General features: G+C 41.5%; 1 protein-coding gene across 1 annotated transcript in view; it reads right to left on the bottom strand.

Moving 5' to 3' along the window:
- Window positions 1–17844, bottom strand: part of LOC122787175 (transducin-like enhancer protein 1) — a gene marked incomplete in the record, with an annotated part of 508503 nt that overhangs the window by 223350 nt on the left and 267309 nt on the right.

Raw genomic sequence — 17844 nt, 5'->3', positions numbered from 1 at the left:
TATAATAAATAATTTAATGTAATAAATAGTCAATATATATATGATGCCTTGTGAGGCATCTCGGTTAAGTACTGTAAAATCTGAGGTAAATTGGGCGCTGCTGTGCTCATCCCTTGAGACTGGTTCCAGGCACAGAATCTTTTCCATTTTTCAGCATAAGATTTTCTAGTGCTAGGCCTCCTTGCCTCTAAGATGATGTCCATCACAAGTTTGCTGAGGGATGGTAAAGGAGAGATTAAGTAATTAGCCAGGCTGCAAGGTTCAGTGTTGGAAGCTGAGGGTGCAGAATCTGGTTCTCCTGCTGAGACAGCAGGGAAGGAGTCTGAGGCAGGGCCATGGGGATAACCGTGACACACTGCGCAGGAGGGGGTACTAGTATTGGTGCGGCCAGTCTGGAGCAATCAAAATCATCCTCGGTTTGTCCTGTTTGATTTTTAGTAGTACTGTGGAGAGCAAAAGCAGAGTGGGGAAGGCATAGACTGATAGTTTTTTCCAGCTGAGGACAGAGCATCCACTTTCCAGGCTAGTTTGTGGGGAGTCCATTTGCAAAATTTGTCCAATTTGTAGTTCTAGGGAGAGGCAAACAGGTCTATAGCTGGGCTCCCCATTTGCTTGTCAACATGTTGAAAATCCTTGGTTCCAGTTTCCACTCGTGTGGGTCCATGAGGTTTCTGCTTAGTCCGTCTGCCAGTGTATTTAATTTTCCTGGCAGGAATTGAGCTTGTAGGTGCACTTGGTAGCTCAAGGCTGTGTTCCACAATGCCATGGCTAGTCTGCAGAGGGGCTAAGAATGTGTACCCCCCTGCTTGTTTATGTACCACATAACAGTGGTTTTGTCCGTCTTTACCATTAGTTGTCCTGGAAGAATGTGGTCCTTGAAGGCTGTCAGAGCATTCTGTACAGCTAACATTTCTTTTTGATTGATATGCAGGTGCATTTGACTTGGGTTCCATTTGCCCTGAATGTACTTCCCTGCCAGGTGAGTGCCCCATGCATAGTCTGATGCATCTGTTGTTAGGGTTTGGGCAGCAGGGGGTGGTGTGAAAGGTAGTCCCTTGTTTTGGTGGCAGGCCTCTGCCCACCAAAGGAACTCTAGGCGTAGGCAAGGTATGATAGGACTCATTGTTTCTAGGTTTTGAGAATGTTGACACTATAGGCATTTTAGATACCACCGTAGTTTCCTCATATGCAGTCTTGCATATGGAATTAGAAGAATACAGGAGGCCATGAACCCCAAGGCTTGCAGTATTTGGCTTGCAGATAGCAGGGTTTTTGTGGCCACTTGTTTGAAGTAGGTTGTCAAATGAATTTGCTTTTCTGGCGTGAGGTAAGCCATCTGGGAAGCTGTATTCAAGCTTGCTCCCAGGAATATAATTTGTTGACAGGGTACCAGGTGCCATTTCTTTTCGTTTATGGTGTACCCCAGACAAGTTAAAACCCTTTTTACAAAGGCCAGATGATTCAAAAGTATGTCCTGTCTTTCTGCCTGAATTAGACAATCGTCCAGGTATGGGTATATTTGAATATTTCTTTGCCTGCAAAATGCAATAACTGGAGCTAGGCACTTTGTGAACACCCTGGGCGCAGTAGATAAGCCAAAGGGCAGTGCAGAGAACTGATAGTGCATGCAGCCTGCTTTGAAGCGTAGTTATCTTCTGCAAGATTCCCTGATTGGTATGTGCAGGTATGCTTCTTTTAAATCTAGTGTTGCCAACCAGGCATCTTTGCCTAGCATAGGAAGTAATTGGTGAAGAGTCAGCATCTTGAATTTTGGAATCTCCAAAAAGGTGTTTAGAGTAGACAGGTCCAGGATAGGACGCCATGAATGGTCTTTTCTGGATACCAGGAAAAGTCTCGAGTAGAAACCTTGTCCCTTTTCTTCTCCTGGTACCAGTCAAATAGCCCCCATGCTTAAGAGAGAAAGAACTTGTTTTTGGGTCTCTGCCCACTGATTTGGGGGTAGGTCCGGCACCCACTTGGTGTTGGCAACGTGTGGAAGTGAAATCTGTATCCCTGGGACACTATATTTAAAACCCATTTGTCCTGGGTAATGAGTTCCCAATTCTTTGCATGAAGAGCAATCTTTCCCCCCAAAGGGGCAGTCAGTTGATAAGTGCTTGGAATTTTTAAAAGGAAGTCATTGAGACAGTTTACCATGGGGGTAGTCTTATTATTCTTACACTTGGAAGTAGAGGCCCCCCACTGCTTAGTTTTGTGAGTCCCCTGGGACTGAAACCTGGGGTTTTTGCAGTGTCTGGGTTTGGCTTGAGAAGACCTGGAAGTGGCTGGAAAGGACTAGCTCTTAGAGGGCCAGTGCCTACTAAATCTAGGAGGCTGAACTTGTAAAAAATATTTAACAGTTTGCATAGATTTAGCTTTATCTTCCATGTTTTTAAGAACTTCCTCAGCCTTGTTGCCAAACAGGTGGTCCTGATTTAAAGCAGCATCCAACAATTTAGCTTTAACATGATTAGGCAAAGATTGCTCCTTAAGCCAAGCATGCCTTCTGAGCAAAGACCCAGTAACAGCAGCCCTGCAAGAGGCCTCTAATGAATCAAAGCCACATTGCAAAGTATGTTTTCCAACTTGTTCGGTAGAATGCATTAAATCCTGTAATTCTTTATTTTCCACACAGTCAGGTATAAACATCATTTTCTGTTTAAGCAGTCCAATAACGTTGCTGATATTTTAACATATGAAACTGGCAGTTTAAAGCCCTAATGGCCAAGGCTGCAGAAGTGTAAACCTTCTTACCCCATCTATCCAGCACCCTGGAGTCTCTATCAGAACGGGTAGGATTTTTTAGCAGTAGAAGCCTCAATGCCCTTGGGCCCCTGTGAAATAGACTCTGGATCTGCAATAGGATTTTTGAAAAGTAACTTGTGGGACTCAGGGACCCTGTATTATCTGTCAGGTTTTCTGGGGGCAGGAGGCAGGGAATCAGGGGCCAAACCAGATTCCGAGAAAGAATCATCAACAATGACTAGTACAGGAGGAATAGCTAAAGGCCTATGCTGAGGTAGGAGAAGGAAATGCCTGAGCCTCTTTTTTGAATCAGAAAAATCCTGGCTTTCCCAGTGGGAAATGCTCCCTTAGAGTATGTAAGGTTTCCCCAAAAGAAAAATCGTCAGGAGGGAAAGCAGAGGTAATAGAGTCCTCTGCATCAGAATCCTCATAAGTGGGTAAGGACAAATCCAGATCATCAGAAGAGTCAGAGAAAAAAGAATCCTGATCAGAAGATTCATAATCAACCTCAGTCGTAGGCCTCTTAGAAGGGGGGGCTACCCCTGATTAGAGTTATTAGAGCTTCAGCCATTTTTATCATTCGTTTTTTTAGGCATAGAGGCCTGAGCATGTGGCATGGGTGTCATTTTTTGAGACATGGATCGAGATTTAGGCCTAAGTAATAAAGGAGGCATTGATTTAATATGCAAGTCTGTAGGCCTGAATACACCCTCAGAAGCCGGTGTCTGCACAGTAGCTTTGGACCCATCCAAGGTAGTGACATCCATGGGTTCCATAGTTGAAGCATCTCACGGCATACCGGACTCTGAATGGGTCTCAGTAGACACCTGCAAATCAGCAGTAGCAGGTATCAGGGGCTGCAAAAGTGCATCACTGAGTACCGGCGAACTGGCCACTGGCTTAGGAGATGTGTCGTTGGCAGTTTTGTACCTCGACGGCCTGTCTCTGTCTTTATCTTTGTGTTTTTTTTGAAATCCCAGTAGTCAGATGGCTAACCAATGACATTTCTTAGTAATTAAACCGAGAACCGAAATATTTAGAGGCAAAAATATACAGACGACAGATAGTGTGCTGATTAAATAAAGCACAAAACCGACAGCAAGGACCACCGTGGTCAGGGCCTATGCAAGGAATACAGTACGAATGAAAATCTTTATGAGGTATTTACTTTCCACAAGTAATGCAATTATTAACTTTTACTGACATCGGTAAGGTGCAAGAAAAAGTTTCCCCAACGGGGTACTTAGCTTTAGTTGAAGACTTCGGACCTAAAACTCGAAAACGAGAATTTCAGGAGTCGGCCGACCGGCACTTGCCAACTGCTTCTGCTTTGGGCAACGCATGGCAAGAAAGACTAGGGTAATGGCGTCAGCTGCATGTTTTATACCCCTGATAACCTGACGTCATGGAAGAAGGTACAGCAACCCATCGCAGGACCCAAGACTTTGTTAATCAGGCCGACTGAGGGCAACCTGCAAGCAGATAAAGTACAGTTTTGTACCTACCATAAATGTAGATGTTCGAGGATCCACATTGCTGCAGTCCTAACTATTGGGTAGTCCGCTGTCCAGTCGGCCCGAATACCAAAGTATATGGCTGACGTCGGTCAGGGCGCATTAGACTGACGTAAGTACGTCAGGGTACTAATGCGCATGACCGACGTCATATCCTCAGTCTTTTCTTGCCCCAGATGTCAGAAGACCCTGAAAAGCTAAGGCCAAAACCAAAAAGTCCAAACATACCTGCACCAAAAATATGTACAATATATACAAAATTACCAGAATATAACCTCACCTACACAACCACCCTTAAACACAGAGGGAAAGGAGGGAGGGTAAATTGGACTGCAGCAATGTGGATCCTCGAACATCTACATTTATGGTAGGTACAAAACTGTACTATGTTCTTCATTCCACATTGCTGCAGTCCTAACTATTGGGTAGAATCCCAAAGCAGAGGTAAGGGAGGCTGGCAAATCATAAGGAAGCAGGAACTGACAACATGCCTTGCAAAATAGCTGTGGCAAAACCAGCCCTAGACTTAGAGTAGAGAGGAAGGTGATAATGCTTAGAGAAAGTATGCACTGAACTCCAAGTAGCTGCCTCCAAAATATCCTTAGTGGCCACCCCTTAGAAATGCTGTAGAAGTGGCAGTAGCCCTAGTGGAATGAGGCCTAATTCCAGCTGGAATCTCCTTGCCATGATGGGAATAACAAAATGCAATGCAAAACCCAATCCACCTAGAAATAGTTTGTTTTGACACAGGCTTGCCCTGAACCCAAAGCAAAAGAAACAAACAACTGCTGAGACTGCCTAAAATCCTTAGTCCTGCTCAAATAATAACGCAATTGCCTGTGTACATCTAAAGTGTGCAAAATCTTTTCCCCTTTATTTTGGTGATCTGCATAAAAGTAGGCAAATGAATAGTTTGGTTTAAAGCCACACTAGAAACCACCTTAGGCATAAAGGAAGGATTAGTACGTAAGATACCCTATCCTTATGAAAAATCAAAAAGGCTCTACCGCCATAAGGGCCTGCAACTCAGAAACCCTTCTTGCAGAAGTAATGGCCAACAAAAAGCAGTCTTCCATGACAAATATTTCAATTCAGCAGTAGCCATGAGGCTCAAAAGGTTGTAGAGTAAGTTTCTCCAACACAAAATTGAGATCCCAAGCAGGAGTAGGAGCTCTCGGGGGGTCTTATATTCTTTGCCCTCTAAGAAATTGCTTGAACAAAGGATGCGAAAACAATGGTGGGTCACAATCATAGTGAGCTGAAATTGCTGCAGCATGAATCTTAATGGAAGAGAAAGACAAACCTTTGTCCAATAACTCAGTAAGATATTGAAGAGCCACACTCAAATTAGGCTCAGAAATCTCCAAATTGTTTGCTGCACTCCAAAATAAAAATCTCTTCCATTTTTCTGCGTACACTTTCCTTGTACTAGGTCTTCTGGCTTCCATAATCACATTTAAAACTTGTTGAGGAAGTTGAGACCTGCTGTCTTTCAAAACAGAATATGCCAGGCTGTTAGATGAAGAGATTGAAGCTTGACATTGAGCAGGTGACCGTCCCTCTGAGACAACAGGTGTGGAATCAAGGGTAAAGGCCATGGAGGCTTCCTTACCAGACTCCTCAGTAATGGGTACCAGTGCTGCCGAGGCCAATCTGGAGCTATTAAAATCATCCTTGGCTTGTCTTGTCTGACCTTTAGAAGCACCTTTGGGAGAAGAGGCAGAGGTGGAAAAGCATACACATGAAGATTTTTCCAACTGAAAGAAAGAGCATCCACTTTCCAAGCTGTGTGATGAAACCTCTTTGTGCAAAACTTTGGCAGCTGGTGGTTTAGTGGAGAAGCGAACAGATCTATGTCTGGAGTTCCCCATGACACTGTCAATTTTGAAATACATGAAGATCCAGTTTCCACTCGTGGGGATCCATGATTTGTCTGCTTAACACATCTGCTAAGGAGTTCTGTGCTCCCGGCAGAAACCTTGCCTGAAGAGTTAGTTGCAAGCTGAGCGCAGTCTCCCATAAAATCATTGCTTGCCTGCACAATGGGTAAGAATGTGTTCCCCCTTGTTTGTTGATGTACCACATGACAGTTGTGTTGTCTGTTAGAATCAACACCTGCCCTGGAAGAAGTAACTCCTTGAAAGCCATTAATGCAAACTGGACTGCTAACATCTCTTTCATGTTGATATGTAGATGCTGTAGTCTGGCAGGCCACTTGTCTTGTATCCACTTTCCATTTAGATGAGCTCCCAAGCAATGTCTGAGGCATCTGTCGTTAGAATCTGACTCGCCTCTGGCCGGGTCACAGAGAGTCCCTTGTTTAGGTGACATTCCTGAGCCCACCACAAAATTCCTTTTGAATGCAAGGTATTATTTGAATGACAGTGTCCAAATCCTGGCAGTGCTGTGTCCATACATTTTTGAGATACCATTGCAGCTTCCTCATATGCAGTTTGGCATTGGGAAGCACCAGAATACAAGATGCCATGAACCCTAAGGCTTGAAGGACTGTCCTTGCAGTCAGCCCGGACTGAAGAGATAGTTGATGGAAGTAACTGGAAAGATTCTTTTGTTTGTCCGGGGTTAAAAAGGCCATCTGGGCTGCTGTATTCAGTCTCACACCCAGAAAGCACATGTCTTGAGAGGGTACTAGACTGGACTTTATTTCGCTCACAGACTACCCTAGCCATCTTAGCACTGCTATGACATAATCCAAATGCTGTAGAAGGTCTTCCTTTTCTTGAGCTAGAATCAGGCAGTCGCCCAAGTAAGGATAGATTTGAATTCCTTTTAGCCTGAAGTAAGCTATCACTGGAGCCAGAACCTTTGTGAATACTCTGGGCAGTGGATAAGCCAAAGGGCAATGCAGAGAACTGATAATGAGAATTTCCAGCTCGAAAACGCAGATACTTCCTGCAACTTAGTCTTATAGGCACATGAAGGTAAGCTTCCTTGAGATTTAAAGTTACCATCCAGTGATCCTTGCCCAGCAGAGGTAAAAGCTGTTGTAACGTCAACATTTTGAACTTGGGAATGTCCAGATAAGTGTTGAGGATAGATAAATCCAAAATTGGCCTCCACGTGTTCCCCTTCTTCGGTACTAGGAACAGGCGAGAATAAAATCCTAGGCCCCTTTCTGGCACAGGAACTGGCTGAATGGCCCCTATGTGGAGCAACAGAGAAATTTGCTTGTGAGCCTCTTGCCTTTGTAGAGGAGGAATGTCTGGCATGCCTTTGAAAGGAGGCATGGTATGGAAATAAAACCTGTAACCGTGGTGAATGATATCCAGAACCCATCTGTCTTGGGTAATTAAATCCCAATTTTCTTTGAAAAGAGACAGCCTTCCTCCCAAAGGTGCTGCCAGGCGAGAATGTACTGGCAGCTGAAAAGGCAGGTCATTGGGTCTGCTTACGAAAGGACTGACCCCTGCCCTCACCAGAAGTCTGAGCAGGGGAACTCCTGTCCTAGGCCTAAAAGAACCTTGAGCTCTGCCCCTACCACGTCTAGACCTACCCCTAGACTGGGAATCATAAGCAGGATAAGTCCATCCCTTAGTAGGCCAATTTCTACTAAACTTGGAGGCTGCACCTGCAAAAATCCTTAACAGTTTGCATAGACTTAGCCTTGTCCTCCATTTTCTTTAAGACTGCTTCCACAGGCGAACCAAACAACACATCAGACTGCAAAGGAGCATCCAAAATCCTTGTTTTAACATGCTCAGCTAAATTCTGATCTCTCAACCAGGCATGCCTACGAAGAACAGAACCAGTGGCAGCCACCCTCGAGGAGGCCTGCACAGCATCAAAACCACATTGCAAGGAATGTTTACCCACCTGTTCAGACACATGAACTAAATCCTGCAACTCTTTACACTCAATACCTTCTGCCAGAGCATCCACCTTAGATTTCAATTGTGAAAGGAGATAATTCTGATATTTTAACATGTGAAACTGACAATTCAACGCCCTCATGGCTAAAGTGGAAGAAGTATACACTTTCTTTCCCCATCTATCCAAAGCCCTTGCCTCTTTATCAGGAGGAACAGGATTTTTAACAACAGAGGCCTTCACACCTTTAGGCCCCTGAGAGACAGTTTCGGGTCTGCCCTAGGACTCTTAAAAGATACTTATGAGCTTCAGGCACCCTATAGTACCTATCCGGTTTAACTGGGGCAGGAGGCAAAGAATCAGGATTGAGGGAAGCCTCTGCAAAAACATCTTCCACCACATTCAGAACAGGAGGTATAGCTAAAGGCCTATGCTGGGGTAAAACAAGAATTCCCTAAGCCTCTTCCTGGAATCAGAGAAATCTTGACCTTCCCATTTAAAATGCTCCCTCATGGAATGCAGAGTCTCTGAAAATGAAAAATCCTCAGGAGGAGAAGCTGAAGGAGTAGAATCATCCACATCAGAATCAGAATAAGGAGGATACTCCTGCAAGTCTTCAGCCAAGACTCAGAAGCCTCGAACATTGCTCAAAACTCTCAAACTCAGGTTCCACCCTAGGCCTCTTATCAGGAGGGGCATAGAACCTCTAATCATAGTAATCAAATCCTCTGCCATTTTAAGCATATGTTTCTTAGGCAAAGACCCTGAAGCACTAGGAGAAACCCCCACTGAAGTTAAACTTGGCCTGCCTCTCAAAGAAGCCTTGGAAACAGAAGGGAAGGCTCTAACCACCTTAGGAAGAGAAGGAAGAACAGCCACCTGAGAAGCCCCTCAGCCTGGCCTACTTCCTGCGAGGATACATCCTGTAACAGTAAAGTCTCTCCCTGAGACTCCAAAGAAACACCTGGCAAAACCTCCGGCTCCACTGAGCCTTCTAAAGATCCGACGTCCGGGACTGTCGGTTCTTCCACTCTAGGCTTTGCTGCTTTGTCCTTGCGCTTTTTGGCCGAAGCGGGCGTCGGAGCCTCCGACGGCATTTTATAATTACAACGCTTCCCAAAAACTAACCTGGCACAGTCTAACCTTCTCTTAATAGTGCGTTTGTTAAATCTAGCACAAGAGCGGCATCCAACAACGTCGTGCTCAGGCCCTAAACAAGGTATACACAAAGTATGGTAATCCCTATGAGGTATCTGTTTCCCACAAGAAATACAGTTATTCACTTTTTCTGACATCCGGTTAAATACTGAGGCAAGAAAAAAACAAAATATTCCCCAACGGGGTACTTAGCCAACTTTGATTCGGTCTGAAACTCTGACTTCAGAAACTTTCAGAACGCCAACCTGCACTCGCAAAATTGCTTCTGCATCGGACCATGCGGCAAAAAAGACTGAGGATATGACGTCGGTCATGCGCATTAGTACCCTGACGTACTTACGTCAGTCTAATGCGCCCTGACCGATGTCAGCCATATACTTTGGTATTCAGGCCGACTGGACAGCGGACTACCCAATAGTTAGGACTGCAGCAATGTGGAATGAAGAACATCCGAAATGTAATGACTGCAACAGTGAAACACAAAGAACATCGCTCTTCCAGCCTCAGAGAATACAAGAACAGATACTGCTAGCAAATTCCAAATACCCAAATACTTTACTTACAGTGGCTTCTGCATGCAACTGGAATAGCAAGTTTAGATATATCCATAACCCAAGGTACTTGCATCTAAATAAGACAAGGTGGAATGACAGATTCATATCCAAATGTATTCACCTCTGGAAGAAACTTCACGTCCAGTAGAGTACCATCTTTGCCATGTTCAAAGTAAACCTAAATAATTGGATGGGTAGCCTCAAAATCTTCACTGATCTTTGTCTTTCTCTCCTTGTGGCTGGTGGGAAATACTGAATACAGGTTATTGGTTAGGCTTACACTGGTCTGCAGACAGACTACCCAGTACTTACCTATAAATCTATGAACCTATGACTATTTTTGGTACCACTAGATTTTTCCCATGCATTAGGATTGAGGCAGATATGTAGCCCATGACTAGCAAGACGACTCTTACCTGTTGACAGTCTTTCCTGGGCTATATGGCTGCAAAACCTGCTGCAGCAAAAGACTTCTCTGCTGTGGTTGTAGTAGTTTGACTCCTCTGGATTCCCGTACTGTCCATAAGGAGATCTTGACAGTGACTCAGGTGGCTGTTGGAGGTTTAAAACTGTTTGTTCAATATGCAGACTACCATGTACTATAAGGACTTACATTCCTCCTCTAATTATTTCTGTATCAGGTAGTGATCCAAGTATGGATAAATGTGCAACTCTCCTTGTCCTGACACTAACAAACACCAATACTAGATGGAAACCCTGGGTTAATCTGAAAAGCAAAATGGCAGAAAAGTAAACTGGTAGCATTCACTCACCACTCCAAATCACAAGAAATAACTTTTTTCTTGTGTGAACTGGGATAAATAGAGAAATGTCCTTCATGTCCAGGATCACTAGAATGCATCCCTTATAAGCAAGGAGCACAAAGCCTGTAATTTTAGGATTTTGAATTTTCCCAAAGATAGCAGTTTAGTCTGGAAAGGTCTAGAAGGGATCCCCAGATGCCATTCTTTTACTACTAGAAAAAGCCTTGAGTAGAAGCCTGTTCCTTGCTCTTGCATGAGAAGCCTTTCTATATCCCCAGTAATAAGCAGGTGCTCCAAAATTTGTAAAGCTACTGTAATCTGGTCAGGAGGGAGAGGGAGCTTGACTATGAAGGGTGAGAACCTTCCAAAGTCTAAGGTCTGACCTTTGGATATTATATTAGTCATCTAACAGTCTAGTCAGGTGAAACCAGTTTTGCTTAAAATAAGACAGTCTCCTACCTAGGATACGAGTGACAGTGGGTTAGGCATTCAGCATTTCCCTCATTGAGTGGGGACCTGCTTCCCTTTCCTTTACCTCTTGCACCCCTCCAAGTCAGTTGCTTCTTTTCAAGGTTTTTTTCTCTTCTCTGCAGCTGACCAACAGTCCTCAGCTCCTCTCCTCATTCACCAGGTTTACCAGACCCCCTTTTCCTCCCCCACACAACACCCAACCCTAGACTGGGGAAAATGCTTTGTGCAGGCATAGATTTGAATGCTCTGGTACTACATTTAAATTTGATGGTCTTGAAAATTAAATCAATCTCTGTATGGTAAGACTGCTACAAAAGAAAGTACAGTTGTGCCTACTTACCATAAAAGTAGATGCTCAAATTTTTTCACTGTTGCTGTAATAAATACATGGGTTTTCCCTGCCCAAGTAACAGAATCTGAATTCCTTCTGCTGGAGGATGCCTTGCATCTGGCATCAGGACATCTGGGTACATGGGTCATCAACCAGTGCCATATAACAGGTCTTTCTTATCATCATTAAAGGAGAAGCCCCCACCTAAAGTTCCAGGCCTAGAGCACAACGTACTACGAAAGTTCCCAATGTGTCATAGTCAACTGATGACCCCTAGGAGATTATCAGGGTTTCTTCCCTCACTATATCACCGTCCTAGCACAGCAGTCAGAAGCTGTGACCTGCAAAGTAGTCTTCGACCCAACCAACAACCCTTATCCTTTGACTTGCATCGACATAGCAGAGTCAGGAGGAATGTTGGACTCTGAAGAGGACTCAACAGTGGTCTCACAGAGACTTAAAGTTAGGGAAGCATCAGAAAGGGCCAAGTCCATGAGAGATGGGAAAGGTAGACCTTGGTATTCAAAGAATACTGGTGATTCAGTTAATAAGGGACAGAGAAATATATGTAAGGTTAGGATACCCTTTACTTTTAGTACTGATTTTAAATATATAAAGAATATAATACAAAACAACTGGAAGATACTATTGTCTGCTGGCAAGAAGAAAAAATATAGTAGGTGATGTGCCAAACTTCAGCTACAAGAGAAATCGTAATTTAAAGAGTCTGTTATGTTACAGAACAGGACCTGGTAATATGAATAACCTAGGTAAATTATATAGTGGAAAATTAGGTACATACCCATGTAAAAGATGTAAAGCATGCAGGTATATTAAGACTGATAATGTGTTGAGCATCCTGTTACCAAAAGGCTATACGTGTTCACACTATGTATGCTGTTCTACTAAAAATTTATATAGCAACCTGTTCAGAATGCACTACTTTTTATGTTGGTAAAACCAACAGAATGTTAAAAGAACATATTTTACATCATATGGGTGATATACGGAGAAATGTGCAAAGAAGTGCAGTAGCTCAACAAATTAATGAATTTCCACAGCATGATTTTAAATTTATGGTTTTGGATATTTATACTCCTGCACCTAGAGGTGGTGATATAAATAATGCCACAGATGTTAAAGAGACTTACTGGATAGCTGATTTGAGAGCTGATGTTCCACTAGGCTTAAATGGTTTTATACCTTTACAACCTATTTTAAAGGCTAGAAAATGTTAATTGGTTAAAGTTTTTAATTAATGTAATTGGTTTTTCAAGTGTATTTATATGAAGACTGATTTTATATTTTTGTATTGATTTGATGAAGGAGGCATCTCCGAAAGCGCTTATCTGTTCATTGTCTATTAAATATACGTGCTTTGCCGTGGTTGTCCCATTGTTGTCTCAAGTATTTTAACCTGCTTTTTTCTACATTGGAACCGATTTTCTCCTTGTTGCGGTTTGCTTACTTTATCTCATAGACACTTCAAAGGAGTCTTCTTGTCCTTCAGCAATCACAAGCCTGGGTGTACTGGCCAATGGCGAAGCTGTGTAGTCTGCCATACTGTGAAGTTTCGAGTTCTTGTCTCTGCATTTTTTAGAAGGATTGAGAGAAGAACTGGAGGATACCAAGATGTGTGAAGATTCCTGATGCCTTTTTTCTTTTTCTAGAAACTGAGCAAGGGATTTGGCTTTATGATGAATAGCGCGCCCACTAAAATGGTCATAATGGAGACAATTAGGATCACCATGCTCCAGGGCTAAGCATAAAAGGCAAAGGGAGTGAAAGTTCCACTGTGGAATCGGTTTTCCACAATCAACATAAATGTTAGTCCTAGAACTCATTGAATCTCACAAACTCTAAACAGAAAAGGGAGTTTTCCACAACAAGGCACAGTCTACAGTGTGGATGCTTTGGGCTCCGATGGGAAGAAAGAGCTGTAACATGGCATTGGCCAGTGTCCCTTATACCCAGATGCCCTGCTGTCAGGTGCAGGGCATCCTCCAATAGAAGAGGAGGGAATTAACTTACTGGCACTTAAGCTTGTCATGAGCAATCACAGCAGGGAAAACCTGTACGGTTATAGCTGTGACAGTGAATCACAATGAACATCTGTCAGACTGGAGATATTATTATTGGCAGTTAAAGCTAGTAGCCAGACAGTTCCCTGGTTTAAATGAAATGGAACATTTCAACGAGAGTATGGCTCACTGAAACATGTGACACAGCATTCATTTAAGCATTGTAAGTACATATGCTGAACAAGTTTTTTGTTTTTTATTCTGCTGAGTCTAAGTTCATGGAGGAAGAAACCACTTACTATATTTGTTTTATTTGACTTTATAATTAATTTCCTGCTATGCATTACAACAGTACTTTCACTATCTCATTTATGTTTAGGACAGTGGCATAATTACTGAACCAGTTGACTCATCTTGCTTCCACTGTTGCCCTATGCTGCATGTTTCACAGTTTGAAGTAAACACTGGCAAATGTGGACAGTCACAGCGATAGTTACGTTTCTATGTTCTTTTCACTTTATTATTGCTGCCTCTATTATTTGAGCTGCAGTACACTGGTTAATGCACCTCTCTAACAGTGTTTACTATTTGCTGGTGATCACAAATTAAAAAAAATGTGTTTACATTTGCAATCACTGTATTCAAACCATGTTAAGTTTTGATAATAGTAATATTTGATGATGTTGATCATCCTGTATTTCTTTGATCAACTATCAGCTGTTACTTAGAATATGCTCATGGCTGTACATGCATACATACATACATAACACATACATATATCTAAGTGTGTGTATGCACATGTATCTATCTCTTTATGTATGTTGTGTATGTGCGTGTGTGTGTGTGTATATATATATATATATATATATATATATATATATATATATATATATCTCTGTATAAGTAGATATGGATATGTGTATATAACACATACATATATGTATATATACATATATATATATATATATATATATATATATATATATATATATATATATACACACACACACACACACACACACACGTGCAGACATAATCCCCTTGGAAATAATGGTGAGGAGCAGTTTTCATAAGCAGACTTTTCCATACCCCAAAGGGATAACTTTTTTGACTTGGTAAATGCGATGTGTGAGAACTATCCAGTGAGATAAATTCTGACCACGTTAACTTTCCCACATAAGTAAAAACCCAAGACACACTTAAGGCCATTAAACATGCTCTCAAAAATCCTATTCTGAGGGCAGCTCAGTCCACCTGCTACAGTTACAAAGGTTAATACAAGATGATACTTTTATTAATATATCTTGGTATCATAGCTTAAAGTCTTTGTACCTGAATCCTTATGTGTTGCACTAAATATCATCCAGTGTATTTTCCTATTTTACGTACATACGTAACTCTTAGTTCTAACTCATTTTTTTGCCAGTGTATTTGTACTTGTTGAAAACTTGGACTTGGCATTCTACGACTTGCTTGTCCCTAATATGCATTTCTCCCTCTGCTTATTCAGTATTTTATATTATATGCATACTGCTGCTCAATGAGCCTTGGTCACGACAACTGAAAAGGGTCAAATCACCAGTCCACCTACCTGGTGAAAAAAGTAAATATGGAAAACATAGTAAATGTTTTTCAGCTTGTTTCTTAATGCAAAGGGCACAAATCTGCTGACAATCCTGGACAATGGCAATGATGAGGATGATGATACGCAATGAATGGCAGTACTAATCAGCTGCTTTCACAAAATTACTGGCTCCCAAACACCAGAAAGTATAAGCACTTCTGGTTTGGGTGTATACCTGACGTTTGTTCATTACCATCATGTAAGCAGTTACGTCTGTGTATACTTCTGATGTTTGATCACTACCATCATGTAAGCAGTTATGTCTGTGTATACATTTGATGTTTGATCATTACCATCATGTAAGCAGTTACGTCTGTGTATACGTTTGATCACTACCATCATGTAAGCAGTTACGCCTGTGTATACATCTGATGTTTGATCACTACCATCATGTAAGCAGTTACGTCTGTGCATACATCTGATGTTTGATCACTACCATCATGTAAGCAGTTACGTCTGTGTATACATCTGATGTTTGATCACTACATCATGTAAGCAGTTATGTCTTTGTATACGTCTGTTTGATCACTACCATCATGTAAGCAGTTATATGTCTGTGTATACTTCTGATGTTTGATCACTACCATCATGTAAGCAGTTACTTCTGTGTATACATCTGAAGTTCGATCACTACCATCATGTAAACAGTTACTTCTATGACTACGTCTGATGTTTATTCACTACCATCATATAACCAGTTACTTCTGTGTATACATCTGATGTTTGATCACTACCATCATGTAAGCAGTTACGTCTGTGCATACATCTGATGTTTGATCACTACCATCATGTAAGCAGTTACGTCTGTGTATACATCTGATGTTTGATCACTACATCATGTAAGCAGTTATGTCTTTGTATACGTCTGTTTGATCACTACCATCATGTAAGCAGTTATATGTCTGTGTATACTTCTGATGTTTGATCACTACCATCATGTAAGCAGTTACTTCTGTGTATACATCTGAAGTTCGATCACTACCATCATGTAAACAGTTACTTCTATGACTACGTCTGATGTTTATTCACTACCATCATATAACCAGTTACTTCTGTGTATACATCTGATGTATGTTCATTACCATCATGTAAGCAGTTACTACTGAGAGTACATCTGATGTTTGATCGTTACCATCATGTAAGCAGTTATTTCTGTGAGTACATCTGATATTTGATCATAGCATCATGTAAGCAGTTACGTCTGTGAGTACATCTGATGTTTGATCATTACAATCATGTAAGCAGTTACACCTTTGTACACGTATGATGTTTGATCATTACCATCATGTAAGCAGTTACGTCTGTGAGTACATCTGATGTTTGATCACTACCATCATGTAAACAGTTATGTCTGTGAGTACATCTGATGTTTGATCATTACAATCATGTAAGCAGTTATGTCCGAGTCCATCTGATGTTCGATTACTACCATCATGTAAGCAGTTACGTCTGAGTACATCTGATGTTTGATCATTACAATTATGTAAGCAGTTACACCTTTGTACACGTATGATGTTTGATCATTACCATCATGTAAGCAGTTATGTCTGTGAGTACATCTGATGTTCGATCACTACCATCATGTAAACAGTTACTTCTGCATATATATCTGATGTTTGATCATTACCATGTGAAACAATCTATGCTCTTGGTGATGTATCAGCTTGTTTACTCACACATACAAACATACTAGTTAACATATTTTTTTACAGACAACCCGGTACAGTGCGGTGGTTAAAATATAGACTGAGACCTATATTCCTCATGATAAGAGCATGCTTTCTGATCTCTCACTGAAGCATACTGTGATGTTATAACCCCTCCGCCCCACACACATACACACACCACTGCTGTTCAATTATTACTCTAAATAAATAAAATACAAATAAATCATTAATTGCTCTGTACACTGGTAATGCTGACTAAAGATTTAATTATCTGCTGTCCTGCCAGTCTTCAAGCAGCACCTCCCTCATGGCTGTTATTTTTATTTTTACAAAATGAAAAATATTTACATCTTAGCTGCAGCCAGTGGATACAGTCAAAACTGCCCACAAATACCTACCTGGTGCCCTAACAGAATATAGATTTTTTTAATCCTAATTATAAGCATTACTACAACTTTTCAGAGTATCCATTCCTCTTACACTTCTCTTTCTACAACATCTAGGACACTGCTATGTAAGCAATTACAATGTCTATAAATAAGCAATCAATGCCACAGCTTAAAATCACGCAATAGTTTGACATGCTTTAACTGCATAAAACATGCTAACACATGGAATGCGGCGGGGAATTCCTATAATTCTCCCATGGCATGGCATCTTGCATACAAGTTTAAGCAGGGTCATGTGTTCTGTACTAATAAAATAGTTCACCCTAAACAAGAGTGGGAATGTGTTTTACTTTTAAATATAAACTAGAATGTTTTCTGCTTTAGAAAAGCAAAGCTGACAACCTGAGATATAGCAGCACCAGACACACTGGCATGGTTGGCGGAAGCTAGCATAACATGGTTCCCAGTCTAAAGGAGTTAAAGTATGTACTGGTTAAACAAAACTATTATTTCATGAGGGGATACTAACACCAGTTAACGAGGGACTTCTTTACTTGTTAAGTGAATGGACAGACTACGCAGGCAGGAGCAATAACCTGCAGACCTATTCTAAGTTTGTCTTCGAAGGATTAGACCACTATCGTTTTCCTTTAACACAACCAGAAGCCAGTTATGTATCAAGTTCAACCTTCAGTTATTTAGTGCAACACAATTGCAAATTCTACACAGAAGTGATAACTTACTAGATATGACTTCAATATAAGCATGCATAACAGAA

This window comes from Protopterus annectens, chromosome 13.part0 (genome assembly GCF_019279795.1).
Source record: "Protopterus annectens isolate FY-2018-M chromosome 13.part0, PAN1.0, whole genome shotgun sequence".
NCBI lineage: Eukaryota > Metazoa > Chordata > Ceratodontiformes > Protopteridae > Protopterus > Protopterus annectens.
This window is presented reverse-complemented; position numbering and strand designations above follow the sequence as displayed.